Consider the following 17,325-nt stretch of genomic DNA (forward strand, 5'->3'; position numbering starts at 1 on the left):
GGAGTAGGTAGAACAATGAGCTCAGGGTTAGTGAGGACACACACAAGCCTTTGGCCATAATGCAGTGTGGCAAGTTCCACAGAGGGGCACGGACCAGGCAACAATGCAGCATGGAAGAGGGAGTCATCCAGAGAAAGCTTGTGACGTCTTCATGGAGGAGATGACTGATGACTCAGTTAAAAAATACAAGCAGGTGGAGATGGTTGTAAAGGTGTAGGCAGAAGCAGTGACAAATGCTGTGCCCCAAAGATTAAGCAGTGTGACACTTTCAGGGACAGAAGGAGATTTGGCTTGGCTGGGTGGGGCTAAGAAGCAAGTGAGGTGGGGAGTGAGTGAGTGAATGAATGAATGAAAGAACGCTGTCTGTCTATTCCAGTAACATCCCACAACCCGGCTGGAGGCCCTTGAGAAGTCCAGCGACCCTTCTGTGGACAGCGTTGGGAACAATGTGATTCTGCTTGCATTACAATTGTTTGTGAATTTCTTTCTGTTCTCATTGTTCTCATTCCACTTTCTCAATAGAGAATACTACTTATCAGAAACAGGAATGCTTTTTCCTTATTGTTTTCCTCTCAGAACCTAGCTCTGTACCCTACACATAATAGGTATCAAATATGTGTAAAAATAAACTGAAAATGAAAGGGCTAGCAAATAGGATAATTCAATAAACATTGAAATGCGTTGTTTTCACTTCTGCATTTGACCAATTATTGGGAGAAGAACATGGCTGAGACCCACAAGGACCCCATGCGTCAGGCAGAGAGATCTGTGTCACTGCAGACCCTGCAGAACCACCGGCAACCCTGGAGCACCAAAGCATTGCGTAGCGCAGGGCTGGGGCGGGGCACGCAGTGTTAAATGGGAATGCTGCAGAAAATTCCGTGAAGAAAAACAAATGGAAAGGTATTAGCCCTGCAACAACAAAAACTCCTCCTCTGCATCGCTGACGAACCTCACGCGAGTTGTACAACCTTTTTTTTTAATAGAAAAGAAGCTGGCTTTATTCTAACATGAGCAGTATTGAGACTCTTCTCTAATGTTCTGTTTCTGATGGACCAAAAGTGATGTGCTGGGGAGAGGATCCCTGCCGCCCGTGGTCTCGCAGGTGAGATCTGGGCAGGATGTGGAGGTGGTGGCAGTTTTCCAGGCTGGCCACATGGGAGGCTGGAGGCAAGGGGAGCGCGGAGCAGCTGAAATCGCATTACCAGGCTCTTGACAGGAGAGAGTGAATGCCCCACATTCTCTAGGTTCTGAATAAGAATTTGAATTATTTAGCTCAATATCATCTTCTATTTTGCAGCGAAATCTAGTCAAAGCTAGTTTTATATTGGATTTCTTTCTTCTTTGTTGGAATGAAAATTCACAGTGTCATTTCATTCTGGTCAGGTCACTGGCTCTGCCAAAAACCAGAGTCTCACTCTGGAAATCAGCCTTTCCTTCCTTCTCCTTGGAGTGAGAATCGTGACCTCATCCCTCCCCACCTCTTCAGACATGTCTTATGTGTTCGTGATGGGAAAGAGCTGAATGGGGCTCCAATGAGACCCAAAATGAGAAGGGAAAGCAGACTAGCGGGTTTCACTTAATCTCTAGAACCAAAACAGAAATAATTTATGATACAATGAATTACTGATAGGCAGACTGTCAGAAAAAGGACCTTGATACACACACACCCACTCACCCACACACGCACACACACGTCTATATATATTATATATATACAAACACACGCATCTATGTGTGTGCTAGACACTCTCCTAGGCATATTTCATCAGTTGCATTATTTATTTTCAAAATGGCCTTGAGGCATGTATGATTGGAATGACAGTCAGAATAGCACAGTGCTGGGATCAGTGCACTTTTCTGGAAAAGCACCAAGTAGCAAATATTTTAGGCTTTGTGAGCCACAGGATCTTGCCTTCAATTACTCACCTGTGCTGTTATAGAGCAAAAGCAACCATACATGATGTGTCAATGAATGGCTATGGCTGTGTTCCAATAAAACTTTATTTGCAAAGACAGACAGCAGGCCAGATTTGGTTCAGAAGCCATTATTAGCTGATTCCTCAGGTAGTGGGGAAAAGTGTAGATTCAGGAGCAGATGCTATGGATTTGATTTTCTAGCCTACTCACTACCTCTTACTCCCTTCTCCTCTAATTCTTAACCTCTATGTGCCTCAGTCTTCTCATCTGTAAAATAAGAATAAGAATAAAACTCACACTGCCTAATTTCAAAAGTGTAAGTGCCTGTATACTGTTAGTATCATGAAGGTACTTCGTATTCTATTTCTAACTAGAGATGGGCAGACTGAGATTCAGCAATGTGAATACAAATGTGGTGAAATCTCTTCTACTGTGGCTCTGGAATCTGAATTATGCCACAGAACATACCTCCATAAAGGCGTTCAAGTGCGATGAGAGGGAAATTCCAAACCCTCTGCAAAGCCCTGGGCAACACTGTGGCAGGGCTCCCCTGTCATACCCACAGGAACGGGGCCCTGGGCAACACTGTGGCAGGGCTCCCCTGTCATACCCACAGGAACGGGGCCCTAGGCAACACTGTGGCAGGGCTCCCCTGTCATACCCACAGGAACGGGGCCCTAGGCAACACTGTGGCAGGGCTCCCCTGTCATACCCACAGGAACGGGGCCCTGGGCAACACTGTGGCAGGGCTCCCCTGTCATACCCACAGGAACGGGGCCCTGGGCAACACTGTGGCAGGGCTCCCCTGTCATACCCACAGGAACGGGGCCCTGGGCAACACTGTGGCAGGGCTCCCCTGTCATACCCACAGGAACGGGGCCCTGGGCAACACTGTGGCAGGGCTCCCCTGTCTTACTCACCGAAACTGGTCTTTGCATAGTCAAAAAAGTTCATTAAAAGGGAAACAAGATTACAGTAGACATAAAGGAAAGAGTAAATAGAAAAATCAATAAAAACATGTGAATTCTTTGAAAAGGTTAATAAAATCAACAAACCTTTAGTGACACTCACCAGGAAAAAGAGAGCGAGAACAATCAAATTAATAAAATCCAGAATGGAAGAGAGGACATCACCTATGACCTTATGGAAATAAAAAAGATTATAGTGGAATACCATGAACAATCATAAAAGATTATAGTGAAATACTATGAACAATTATGCATGCCACAAATTACTCAGATAAAATGGACAAATTCCCAGAAAAACCCAAACTACTGACACTGACTCAAGAAGACATGGATAAGCTTGAACTGTTAATTTTAAGACTTTAACAGAGAAAATCCCAGGCCCAGAGGGGTTCACGGTGAATTCTACAAAACATTCAAAGAATTAATACTGATTCTTCACAAACTCTTCCAAAACATACAACAGAAGAGCACACTTCCCCACTCATGCTGTAAAGCCGGTATCACCTTAACACGAAAACCAAAGACATCATAAGAAAAAAAAATCACACAGTGATAACCCTTATAGACTAAAAAAATCCTCGACAAATTATTAGCAATCTTAATTCCATCCCATATTAAAAGATCGGATACTATGACCAAGTGGAATTTATTACAGTAATGTAAGGTCGGTTCAACATCCAAGAGCCTATCAGTGTAATGCATCATATTCACAGAACAAGGCACAAGTTATGGCAATCATCTCAATAGATGGAAGAAAGTAATTTACTAAATCTAAAACCTTTTCGTGACAAAAATGCTTAACGAACTATACATAGGAGGAAAATTCCTCAACTTGATTAAAATTTTAGCAAACTGGACATAGGAAACTTTCACAGCTTGGCTAGAAGCGTCTATGAAAAATCCACAACTAACATCATATTTACTGGAGCGAGACTAATGCTTTCTCCCTAATATCAAGAATGAGACAATAATACCTACTCTAGCCACTTCTATTCAACATCTTGCTCGATGTTGTAGCCAGGGCAATTATAAAGGAAAAAAAGGGAACAGTTAAAACGATCTCCATTTTCAGATGACATGATCACATATAGAAACAAATCCTAAGGAATCCACAGAGAAACCACTACAGCTAACAAACCACTTCAGCATGAGGCAGCATATAAAGTCAATATACAAAAATAATTTTATTTATATACACTAGCAATAAATAATACAAAAATCAAAATTAAGGAAAAAATGCATTTTAATAGCATAAAAATAAAATGTCTAGGAATGCATTTAACAAAAGAAGTACAAAATTTATATGCTAAGATATGAAACAAATTAAAAATCTAAATAAATGGAAAGATATTCTACATTCATAGATCAGGAGACTTAATATTGTTAAGATGGCTACACTCCACAAATTAATCTTTATCAAAATCTCAGCTGTCTTTTATTGCAAAAATAGACTAGCTGATCCAAAAATTCATGTAGAAATTCAAGGGACTCAAAATAGCCAAAATAATATTTAGAAAAAGAAGAATTAATTTGGAGGACTTATGTTGCCCAATTTCAAAATTTAGTGCAAATTCCAGCAGTCAATACTGTGTGGAGCGGCATGATGACAGACATATAGATCAATGAAATAACATTGAGAGTCCAGATACAAACCCTCACATTTACGGTCAATTGACTTTTGACAAGGGCTCCAGTGCTGGGACAACTGGAATTCACATGGAAAAGATGGATTTGGACTCAAATGTATCGCATCACACACAAAAATGGACTCAAAGTGGATCATGCACCTAAATGTAACTGCTAAATCTATAAAACTCCTCGATGAAATCACAGGAATAAATCTTTGTGCCCTTGGATTAGGCAATGGCTCCTTAGACACAACTTCAAGATTATAATCAACAAAAGAAAAAAAATAGATATACTGGACATCATCAAAAATAAACACTTCTGTATTTCACAAAACACCATCAAGAAAGTGAAAAGATAACCCACAGTATGGTGTAAAATATTTGCAAATCATGTATCTGACAAGGACTTGTATCCAGAATATGTCAAGAACTCACAACTTCGTAATAAAAAGCAAATACCCCAATTAAAAATGGAGAAAATAAGTAAATAAATATTTCTTCAAAGAAAATATACTAATGGCTGATAAACACATAAAGATGTTCTCAACATCATTAATCGTTGGGGAAATGCAAATCAAAACCACAATAAGATACCACTTCACACCCACTACGGTGACCTTAGAATCAAACAGACAGAGAATAATCATTGTGAGTCAGGATGTGGTGACACTGGAGCCTTCGGACATTGCTGGTGGGAATGTAAAATGGTGTAGCTGCTTTCAAAAACGTCATTCTTCAACATAGGAAGCACAGTGTTCCCATACGACCCAGAAATTCTGCTCCTGGGTACATGCTCAACAGAAAGATAAACACGTATCCACACAAAAACTCATACGTGAATATTTACAGCAACAGTATTCGTGATGGCCAAAAAGTGAGAAAACCCACATTCCCATCTGATGAATGGATACATAGGATGTGTTTCATTACACAAGGGCAATTCCTTTTTATTATATGCCAATATAAAGGAATGAAGCGCAGGCTTCACACCATGGTTGCTCCTTGAAAACAAGGTGAAAGGGAAAGAAACGGGTCACAAAAGACCCCATGTTGTGTGACTGCATTTACGTAAGATGTTCAGAAAAGGCAAATCTACAGAGACCAACAGTAGAGCAGTGAATGTCTGGGGCTGGGATAGATGGGTAAACTATTAATAGGTACGAGGTTTCTTTTGGGGAGTGATGAAGACGTTAGAAAATTAGGTTAATGATCACACTACTCTGGGAATATACTAAAAATCACCGAATCATAATTTTATTAATAATTTATTTATTTATTTATTTATTTATTTTGAGACAGAGTCTCGCTCTGTCACCCAGGCTGGAGTGCTGTGGTGCCATCTCAGCTCACTGCAACCTCCTCCACCTCCCAGGTTCACGCCATTCTCCTGCCTCAGCCTCCCAAGTAGCTGGGACTACAGGTGTCCGCCACCACGCCAGGCTAATTGTCTGTATTTTTAGTTTCACCATGTTAGCCAGGATGGTCTCCATCTCCTGACCTCGTGACCCACCCGCCTCAGCCTCCCACAGTGCTGGGATTATAGGCGTGAGCCACCGCGCCCGGCCCGAATCATAATTTTAAATGGAAGTTTGGGTATACATGACTATATATCGATAAATCTGTTTGTTAAACAGTGCATGCTATGAACATGACTTATCATTGGTGATGTTAGCTCATCAATAGCCTGTTTCTCCTCTGTAAATCACCTTCTCCCTCCTATCCATGCTCTACTCTTTGGAAGCAGTTCCCTAAGCGAGGGTAGAAGGTTAAACTCCACGTCCTTGAGAAAGGAGTAATGGTGTAACTTATTTGGAATCCTGTATGGGAGATTTCTCTCTTCTCTGTCACTGTTTTATTCACTCAGTCATTTTGTATCTGTATGAACTCATGGGATATTGATTTTTTACTTTCAGATGTAATCCAGTACGAGATTATTCATTCTGCCACTCAAGTTCTTCCAGCTTTGGTTATTGGGAATTCTTTCAGGTCGGGCTTATGTAACTACACGTGAATTACTTCTTTACAATAACAGTTAAAGTGACCTGAACAGATTTGAAAACAAACAGCCAATTTCAAATGCTTCGATTCAGCTGAAGAGCAGAGACCTTTCATGTGTGCCCCAGAAAGTGGCCTTTGAGTGTTTTCTGAGTGGTGAGATCAGTGCATGGCAATAGTCAGCCATCTTGAGGTGACTTTGGGACTCCTGCACACCAATTAGTTCCTCAGAAACAATACCTGTGGCATAGACAATCCCTACAAACAAACAATGCCTGTGGCATAGATACCCCTATAAAGATGCTGATTCAACCTCCCCACTGGTCAGCAGTTTTGCAAGAGGGTCTGGTGCGCCAGTCTTATAAAAGCTGCTGTAAAAAGAACGCTTTCTGGGTCGGGCATGGTGGCTCTCGTCTGTAGTCCTAGCACTTTAGCACTTTGGGAGGACAAGGTAGGTGGATCACGAGGTCAAGAGATTGAGACCATCCTGGTCAACATGGTGAAACCCTGTCTCTACTAAAAATACAAAAATTGGCTGGGCGAGGTGCCACGCACCTGTAGTCCCAGCTACTCGGGAGGCTGGTGCAAATCACTTGAACCCGGGAGGCAGAGGTTGCAGTGAGCTGAGGTTGCGCCATTGCACTGCAGCCTGGCAACAGAGCGAGACTCCATATACGAAAGAAAGAAAGAAAAGAAAGAAAAGAAAGGAAGAAAGGAAGGAAGGAAGGAAGGAAGGAAGGAAGGAAGGAGGAAGGAAGAAGAGAAGAAGAAAGAAAGAAAGAAAGAAAGAAGAAAGAAAGAAGAGAAAGAAAGAAAAAAGAAGAAGAAAAAAGAAAAAGAAAGGAAGAAAGAAAGAGAAAAGGAAGGGAGGGAGGGAGGGAGGAGGGAGGGGAGGGAGGGAGGGAGGAGGGAGGGAGGGAGGGGAGAGGAATGGAGCGAGGAGAGAGTAGCGAGCCAGGAAGGAAGTGCATTTAAGGAAGGAAAGAAAGAAATGGAAGGTAAGGAAGCTTTTTTGGAGGGCCGGCTGTGGCATAAGTCCCTACTCAATGCTCCTTTCTGAGAGTCTGGATTTGTCAGCCTCTTTCCTCAGCCTCTCTGTGTCCCCGGGCTTTGGGGGTGGGCTTGCATGGGTCTGCCCACTAGACACAGGGTGTTTCCTTTTATGTGTGGGGAGTGCTGGCAGTGAATCTGAACATCAGTTGAGTCTCAACTCAATTTTGTTACTCATAGAACTAAGTCTAATGTGCAGATAAGAGATATCAATGCCCCAGGATGCAATTGTCTGACTTTTCCAGTCATTTTGTTAATGCCCAGGCAGAGACTTCTATGCCTTCAGACACGCCTGCCCACGCCCTATACTCCCCCTCGCTACAAGCCATGAGAATAGGCAGTTACAGGAATCAGTGGTAATGATTACTGTTGGATAAATTGGATAATGAGTAGGACAATGAATTTCACTGGTTTGTCTCTAAGAGTTTTGGGTAATTTTGATGTTTGACTCCTGCCCTGTGTAACAACTGGTATGCTTAGAGTGACTTTAAAAGGGAGCTCTTGAACTGAAATTTATTCCAAAATAACACTTTTGTGTAAATGTTTGTTCTGTATTTTCTAATAGAGGCCACACTCTCTTCCTTCAATAAACAGTTTAATGTCTTATTTGTGAATAAAAATATGAGTTGCTAAGGACTCATTTTCCCGAAAAGTATGTGGCACCCAAAGAAATACCTGCCCAGGAGGCACCTCTTAGCAGAGGGGCGTCATCTGAGCTCACTTTCTGAAGGGGTCTCCTTTGTTTTCTTTATACATATATAGTCCATGGGAGGTGGTTTTAGCTTGATGGTGTAATGGCCACACCGGGGAGGCACTGGAAGCCCATTCCTACGATGCCCAGCGGGGCAGGGGTGGCCCAGGTCTCCACGCCCATGCGATGCCCAGCGGGGCTGGGGTGCCCAGGTCTCCACGCCCATGCGATGCCCAGCGGGGCTGGGGTGCCCAGGTCTCCACGCCCATGCGATGGCCAGCGGGGCTGGGGTGCCCAGGTCTCCACGCCCATGCGATGGCCAGCGGGACTGGGGTGCCCAGGTCTCCACGGCCATGCGATGCCCAGCGGGGCTGGGGTGCCCAGGTCTCCACGGCCATGCGATGCCCAGCGGGGCTGGGGTGCCCAGGTCTCCAGGCCCATGCGATGCCCAGCGGGGCTGGGGTGCCCAGGTCTCCAGGCCCATGCGATGCCCAGCGGGGCTGGGGTGCCCAGGTCTCCAGGCCCATGCGATGCCCAGCGGGGCTGGGGTGCCCAGGTCTCCACGCCCATGCGATGCCCAGCGGGGCTGGGGTGCCCAGGTCTCCACGCCTAGGTGGAGAAGCTGTAACTTCCCAGGGGCTCTGCACACCTGGGCCTCCCACGTGATCCAGTTACCTCCGGTTACCCCCAGTTAGTGGAGTTGAATCCTAACTTTGTTACACGGTGCTCAGGCTGAGACTGGACTCCAGTGTCTTTTGGAAACTTGGGGGCTCCAAGGTGAAGAGAGGGCAAAAGTGGGACCGAGAAGGGCGTGCGTTTCAGCTTCCAGCACTGCGCAGCCCTCCGGAGGCTGCGGTCGGAGGTCCCGCTGGCGGGCGCACGGCGCTCTCTGGTGGCCACTTGGCGCCGCTGGGCTCCGATCCCCTGGCTTTCCGGTCGCCCGTTTCCCGTCTCTCTCCAAGTCCCTAACCAGCTGGCTCGTTTATGAGACACTGTCCCCAGTCAGGGCTGATTCGTACCTCAGGCTTTCTCTCTGGGCACAGGAAGGGGACAGCCAAATGCTGACCGCAGTCTGTCCCTAGGAGGCTTCCTGTGTCACAGTCACAAAATGGTACAAGCTTCAGCCGCGCAGAACCTGTGGGTGCCCCTGGGCCCCGCGGACAGCGGGCTCAGGCTTGGCTGGCAGCGGACATCGGCCCGGGAGGCCTCCGTGGGGACCTGGGGTCTTGGAGTGAGCGTGTCCATCGCCACTTCCCGATGTGTGTGTTTCATGTGTCTTTCATGTGTGTTTGATGTGCGCATTTCGTGTGTGTTTCGTGTGCATTTCATGTGCATGTGTGTTTCATGTGTGTTGTGTGTGTTGTGTGCGTTTCATCTGTGTTTCATGTATGTTTTGTGTGTATTTTGTGTGTTGTGTGTTTTGTGTTTCGTGTGTGAATGTGTTTTGTGTGTGTTTCATATTCATGTGTGTTTTGTGTGTTGTGTGCAGTTTCATGTGTATGCTTCATGTATGTTTTGCTTGTATTTTGTGTGTTGTGTGCGTGTTTTTTGTATGTGTTGTTTTGTGTGTTTCACGTGTGTGAATGTGTTACATGTGTGTGTGTTTCGTGCGCGAATGTGTTTTATGTGTGTGTTTCGTGTGTGGATGTGTTTTATATATGCGTGTGTTGTGTGTGTGTTGTGATGTGTGGGGCAGTGGGTAGATTTATTTATTTTTGTTATCACTAAGCCTTCAGCATTCAAATGTTTATGTTTGTTTGTTTTAAAAGTCCAACACAGCCTTAACACATTGCGGATCAAGGTTGGGGATACTGTTCCCCAGCTCATCAGGGAAGAGGTGAAGGAGCTGAGTGAGCCGGGGTGGGGGTGCGGGGAGGGCAGCAACAGCGCAGAGGAAGCCGGCGAGGGGCAAAGCAGCCCTGAGCCCGGCCCCAGCAGAACGCAGTGCGCACGGGCACCGTGGACCCGGCCCTGGGGCTCAGGCTGGGTGGTCAGGGCAGGAGCAAGGGCCCAGAGCCGGCCTTGGAGCATCTGGTGGAAAGGGGAACGGGCTGTCCAGGGACCAGATATTTACAACCGTTATGTTGGAAAAGGAAAGCATATTTGAATGGAAGCCGTTTATTTGATTTAATGTTCCCAGATATTATATATACATAGGATTTGTTTAAACATGCTATAAATTAAGTGCACTCTGCCCATCTGCTGTGATTGTAGAATGGATCAGAGAGGTATAAAAGTGCCATCTAGTGGGAAACGGAGAACTGGGTTGAAATATTTACCAGCAGGTTTGTCTTGTCTCTCTTTTCCACCTGTAAAACACATGGATTATGTTATAAAGGGAATAATAATAGTATCTTATTGCACAGTGCTGGTGAGAAGGAGAGCCCACTGCACGGTGCACAGCGCATCGCAGGATCCTGAGAGACGTGAATATGGCGATAGTCTTATCTGTATTCTATTTCCTATTCTTGTTAATCAAGATGATATTATTATTATTAACTTCAAGATGATATTATTATTATTAACTATAGTAATCACTGCTGGTTGGACCCACTGAATTTTATGTCTATGTTATTCATTTAACAAGCTGTTCACTTAACTCTAGAATGTCCATTTAACTCTTTTTGGATAGAATTAAATGATAATGACATGAGTGACGTTCTTATGATCATGCCTCTGCGGGGTTGTTAACTAGGCTGCCCAAGAAACTCCTAATGATGTCCACATCCACTGTTCCTAGACACTGCTGGCAGCTGCTGGGCTTCAGAGGAAGCAGGAAGGAGAACCACAGGTCCTCACTCCGAGGATGGCAGCCTACCATTGCTGTCAGCAGTGAGCACAGACCAACAGCAATACAATGAAAAGGGCCTTTAAGTGATAAGTGTGGCATCTCAGGAACATGTTTCTTTCTCATAGGTAAGTAGCGGCAAAGAGAAACACAGGCCTGATAGAGGAACTGCTATTCCATGGACTCACTACCCAACTTCCCTTCTCATTTAAATTGTCCCCTGAAGAACTGAAGAGGCACAGAAGACCTACATTTCCTGGGCTCAGCGTCTGCCCTAACAGGCCTTGTGAGCTGGGAGAGGTCACATCCCCACCTGGAGTTTCGTTTCTATGGAATGATTGCTAAAGTCTCTTTCAGCTCTAACAGCTTATGGGTCCCCAGTAGGTCCCCAATAATCAACGTGTCAAATAACATCTTCCACAGGTCTCGTTACTTCCTGACCTTTAGCACTTTGGTCAATGCAAACAAATGAAGGAGTAGATTTGACTGGATACTAGAGCAGCTTTGAACTTATGTTATTCTGATCTCCAAGGGTAGCAGAAAGAACTCTTCACATGAGGGCTATTTATTTATTTATTTATTTATTTTGGTTGTTGTTGTTTTGAGATGGAGGTCTCAATATGTTGCCTAGGCTGGTCTCAAACTCCTGGCCCCAGCCATCCTCCTGCTTCAGCCTCTTGAGTAGCTGGGACTACAGTCATGCACCACTGCACCTGGCAACATGAGTTTTAATACCCCGAGAAGGATGAGGGAGAAGCCTGGAACCTCAGATACAAATGCATAATACTCAGAATTCAGCGAAATTAGAATGAGCAAACTGAGAATCTAAGCCTTTAATTTAGCTGTATACTGAAGCAACACTAGCAGCCGACCCTCCTGGCTAAAATGGTGAAACCCCTGTCTCTACTAAAAATTCAAAAAAAATAATTAGCTGGGCATGGTGGCGTGCACCTGTAATCCCAGCTACTCAAGAAGCTGGGGCAGGAGAATTGCTTAAGCCCGGGAGGTGGAAGTTGCAGTGAGCCTAGATTGTGCCACTGCAATCCAGCCTGGGCGATAGAGTGAGATTTTGTCTCAAAAAAAAAAAAAAAAAAAAATTAGCTATGTACTATTTTTACAGACACCAGCACAGCCATAAACATGTTGATAAATCCACCTACTGATTGTCAGATACAATATTAAAGGCTGCCCATCACATCACAAACTGCTCATTTATAAAATGGAATCTGAATTAAAAAAACTAACTTTCAAATCTGAAAAATAGACCTATCTTGATTTTTCTTGCCAAATAACAAACACAATGAAATATCTATCTATATGTATATATATATTGCTGAAAAAATATTTTTAATGCCTTTATTTCTTCTATTTATTTATCCTATTTTTATTTTAGATTCTGGGCGCATGCATGCAGGTCACTGTATTGTGCAACGCTGAGATTTGACCTTCTACTGATCCCATTGCCCAGGCAGAGACCATAACACACAACAGGGAGTTTTTCAACCTTTGGCCCCTCCCTTCATCTCCCCTTTTAGAATCTCCAGTGCTGGGCTGGAAGCTGCTGGAGGTGACAGGACGTTCCCATCTTGATGTCCATGAGTACCCAATGTTCAGCTCCCACTTAGAAGTGAGAACATGCGGCATTTGGTTTCCTGTTTCTGCGAAAGTTTGTTTTATTTATTTGTTTGTTTGTTTGTTCGTTTGTTTTTGAGACAGAATCTTACTCTGTCGCCAGGCTGGAGTGTAGTGGTGCGATCTCGCCTCACTGCTACCTCTGCCTCCCGGGTTCCCGCCATTCTCCTGCCTCAGCCTCCCAAGTAGCTGGGACTACAGGCGCCGCCACCACACCTGGCTAATTTTTTGTATTTTAGTAGAGACGGGGTTTCACCGTGTTGGCCAGGATGGTCTCGATCTCCTGACCTCATGATCCACCCGCCTCGGCCTCCCAAAGTGCTGGGATTACAGGCGTGAGCCACCGCACCCAGCCCACAGTTTTATTTTTAATGAAGCAATTACTTGAGAAATACATTCAGATTCACCCAAATCAAATATTAATTTGCTCAAGTATATAAATATTTCTGAGACAGTCACTTTTTGTCTTGATTTTTTCTTTACTGTTTTCTCGCTCTAATAGTGAAGATAATTATTTCAAACGGTGGCAGCAGAAACTTATCAAAAGAAAACCCCAAACTCCAAAACCCATACTTCTGTGTCGTGTTTGATAGTGTTTTCCATGGGATGACAAAGGTTTTCTAGTCTGTATTGTTTGTAAAGGTGCCTTCCCAACCACGCTCTTGGGAGCCACTCTGACTGCCGTTTTGACAGTGTCTGGGCATTGAAGGAACCCACAGAATCACCACAGCACGTGAAAACTGCCACCTGTGCACAGCATCCTCCTTTGAAAGTTCCCGGTGGTTACAAAGCATGTGCATGTTTCCTGGGGAGTGCTGGGCGCAGTAGAAAAGCTGCACCCGTACATATAAGATAAATTTTGACCCCTCTCTGGGTAGATGAAGTAAGACAAACACAAACCCGAACAATTCTCTCCACCAGCGAGTCCACCATACGCTGTTACATTTGTAAAGACAATTGCCTGATACCCAAGGGCAAAAGAGAGGGAACTAGTTTGCTGAACACTCTGTGTGCCCATTACTGTGGGAGGCAGTTTGAATAGAGTCTCTTCTCTGAAAGTTAGAATTCAATGGAAAATGACAGTAAGCTATGTACTATGTGCCACATATAGCACACACTGTAAACAGCAGTTTGGGCTCTCAACCAATATTACTAGTTTTCTTATGAGAAAGGGAGAAGAAACACAGGAGAGGCCCAAGTGGAGAAGGAGGCAGCCGAGGAACGAGGAAGAGGCGAGGCCTGGATGGGAGCTGGGCTCTGCCGACACCGTGGTTCCAGCGTTACAGCCTCCAGAACCAGGGGGAGAAATCTGGGCTATTCGGCCACCCTGGTGGGTTGTGGTAATTTGTTACAGAACCCACGGGAAAGTAACACAGCATCTAAAGGTGAGGAAACCCCGGGACCAGAGAGGCAGTGAAGCTGGAGTGCCCGAGCGCTTCAGGTATCAGAAATGGTCGTTTTCATTTTCATTCTCTCTCTTTCTGTCTCTCTCAAACACACACACACACGCGGACATTCCTCACTGAAGAATTGCTCTAAACAGTTATTTGTGATTTATGGGATTGCCTTGGAAAGGAAGAAATGTTCTCCTAAAAGAAGCTTGGCCTGCTGTGAATAATGAACACGCTGCCTACAACAAGCGGGAAGCAGGTGGGACAGTTGGGGTGGGGCCCACAGGGTGCGCCAGGAATCCATGATACTGTGGCCGCCACCTCTGCCTGGACAAAGGGAAGCCCTCCCAGGTGACAGGTGGCCTCACAGACGTCTTGTGGAAAGGATATTCAAAGAGAGGATTGCCCTGACCACACAGGGCCGGCGGAGCCTCCGTGCAGTCGGGAAATTCTCTACACGTGAGCTCTGGGACACTGCTGGCTGGAATGTTAAAAATCCTCTCACACCAGCCAAGGGAAAGACCCATTCTTTCTTTCCCTTTTCTTTTCCTTTTTTTTTTTTTTTTTTTTTTTTGAGACAGAGTCTCACTCTGTAGGCCAGACTGGAGTGCAGTGGTGTGATCTCAGCTCAATGCAAGCTCCATCTCCCAGGTTCAAGCGATTCTCCTCTCTCAGCCTCCCGAGTAGCTGGGACTACAGGCGCCCGCCACCTCGCCCAGCTAATTTTTTGTATTTTAGTAGAGACGACATTTCACTATGTTGGCCAGGATGGTCTTGATCTCCTGACCTCATGATCCGCCCTCCTCGGCTCCCAAAGTGCTGGGATTACAGGTGTGAGCCACCGTGCCTGGCCTGGGAAAGACCCATCCTGAATAGGACAGGTGAATGGAGTGGAAAATCACCAAAAAAAGGCAGGATGAAGGGAGAAGTGGACCCGAACAGGTGAGATGGAGACGTGCCCCTTAGCAAAATGGGGAACATTTCCTCTAATGCTTTCATGAGACAGGCCAACAGGTAAGGCCATAAGTGGGTCATGCATAATGTAAATGTATTATTTCTGAAGCCTTTCTTAAATATCTTAAACATATGATTCTCATTCCAAAGTTTAGTTTCCCTCTTTAGGGTGTAGAACAATAACCAGCCACTGGTGCCCCAGGTGCCGCAGGTGAGAACCGCAGCGTCCATCACGAGCAGGTGAGAACCGCAGCGTCCATCACGAGCGTGGCCTCATTGCCGGCTGGCCAAGAGCACGGCTCACGTCAGGTGAGGCAGCTCTGGAGAGGGTCACAGACAGACTTGCTCTGAGGGTTTAGGATCAAAACTATTCAAGAACATTTCCAACTTTTAAAATTGGAAAAAACAAAACTATGTCCCCTGGAACACTACGGTAACACGCGCCTGATCAATGTCAGTTACATTTCCCTGACTCGCGTTGTGACCAATAACCCGAGCCCCGGCACACGGGACGCTTCACTGCAAGCCGTAGGAAACCCGTGGCTTAAACACGAAACGGGGCCGTGGCTGAGGAAGAGGGAAGCCCAGAGCTGGTGCAGACCTCAGCCCCCCTATCTGGGCATCAGTGACCTCGGGTGGCTTCTCACGATTAGTGCCACCACCCCCAGGGCCAACGCTTCCTCATTCACGTGGAAGGGAAAGAGAAAGCATTTGTTCCAACAGGACATCCAAATTCTCAACCTTTGCCCGGGATGCTGACTCGGAGCCAGTCACTGTGGTGGGGTGAAGGCGCGTGCCCATCGCTCTGGTGGGGTGAAGGCGCGTGCCCGTCACTGTGGTGGGGTGAAGGCACGTGCCCGTCACTCTGGTGGGGTGAAGGCGTGTGCCCGCTGCGTTGGCCTGCACCAATAGGAACCGATTCCCAGGGTAACGAGGATGTGATTCCATCAGGGAATGCGTGGGAGTCAGGATCCACCCCTGGAGATGAGGCCACTTGCACCCCAAATTTATGTCCCTAACACACAGGGAGAAGGCCAGACAGCCAGTATGTCTGCCACACTGAGCCACTACCAAGGTTGACTAACATAATCTTGGAACGTTTGTTTTGTTCTTTTGGCAAGAACTCTTACCATGTTTACATGACTGCAAGGAGCATACTCTATTTTTGTCTACGTGATAAATACCAAATTAGTATTTAAGTAAAAAATGAAGTGGTGAACAATTTGGTGACTTTATACAGCAAATGAGCATAATGTCATTTATATTAATTTGTCATAGTAAGAGAACTGCAAAATAAACCACAGTGAGCTACCTTTTCCCGCCTATCAGATTGTCAAAAATTCCTAATTGTGGTGTTATGGTAGCCGGAATGTGGCCTTCTCTTCCATTGCTGGTGGGAGAGACAATGGCTACAAATTTTTGAAGAGAAATTTCTTCAGTAATTCTACATCTGGACTTTATCCTACGAATGTTCCTGCATATGTGTGAAAGAGGGAAAGACTGGAAACAGCCCAAGTGTCCTTCCACAGGGGACTCTGGTTAAACCAAGTGCGGAATCCCTGCAGTGAACACCAGCCTTCCATAGTGGACAGAGGCAGCCCCTCTGTACGCACCAGAAATACCCCAAGATAGAGGAAGCTCTCTCGGTACCCGCCAGAAATGTCCCCAGACAGAGGAAGCCCTCTGCATGGCAATCAGAAATGTGCCCAGGCAGAACGGAAGTCAGAAAGGTGCCATGCAGTGTGTAGAATGGGCACTCTCCTGGCACAGAAGAGGAGATCTTCTCATTGTATGTTTTATATCTTATAGTATTTTCATTAACAAATCATGGGCATATACCAGCTCTTCAAAAATTAAGACATTATACAAAGTGAAATGCTAAAAACAACAATATGTGTTTTTCTCAAATAATATGTTATCAGGAAAGACTTCACAGAAACATCTCTTCTTATCAGAAATTTCATCCAAACCCTCTTTTGTGTGAAGTGTCGCTTCCAGTCTACTAAGGTAATTAGCGGGTAACAAGATAATACCGTTTGCTACTCTTGAAGGCACTCTGATTTCAATTCCAATTTCGTTTGAACCTGTCCGCATTTTGGATCCGGCCCTGTTGTGCCCACCGGCATTGTGCTCTTTTGGGCTTTTTGTTTGTTTTGTTATTGTTTTGTCTTTCTCAGGACAAATTCCTTTGTATCCCCAGTCTTTGAACTTTGACAAATGTCCTTCTTCCTTTCTCATCTCATAGAATCTGGTGCAGCCACTCATTTCAGCTTGAATTTACATATTTTGTGTGATTATTTTATTTTGT

Source organism: Rhinopithecus roxellana, chromosome 2 (genome assembly GCF_007565055.1).
Source record: "Rhinopithecus roxellana isolate Shanxi Qingling chromosome 2, ASM756505v1, whole genome shotgun sequence".
Taxonomy (NCBI): domain Eukaryota; kingdom Metazoa; phylum Chordata; class Mammalia; order Primates; family Cercopithecidae; genus Rhinopithecus; species Rhinopithecus roxellana.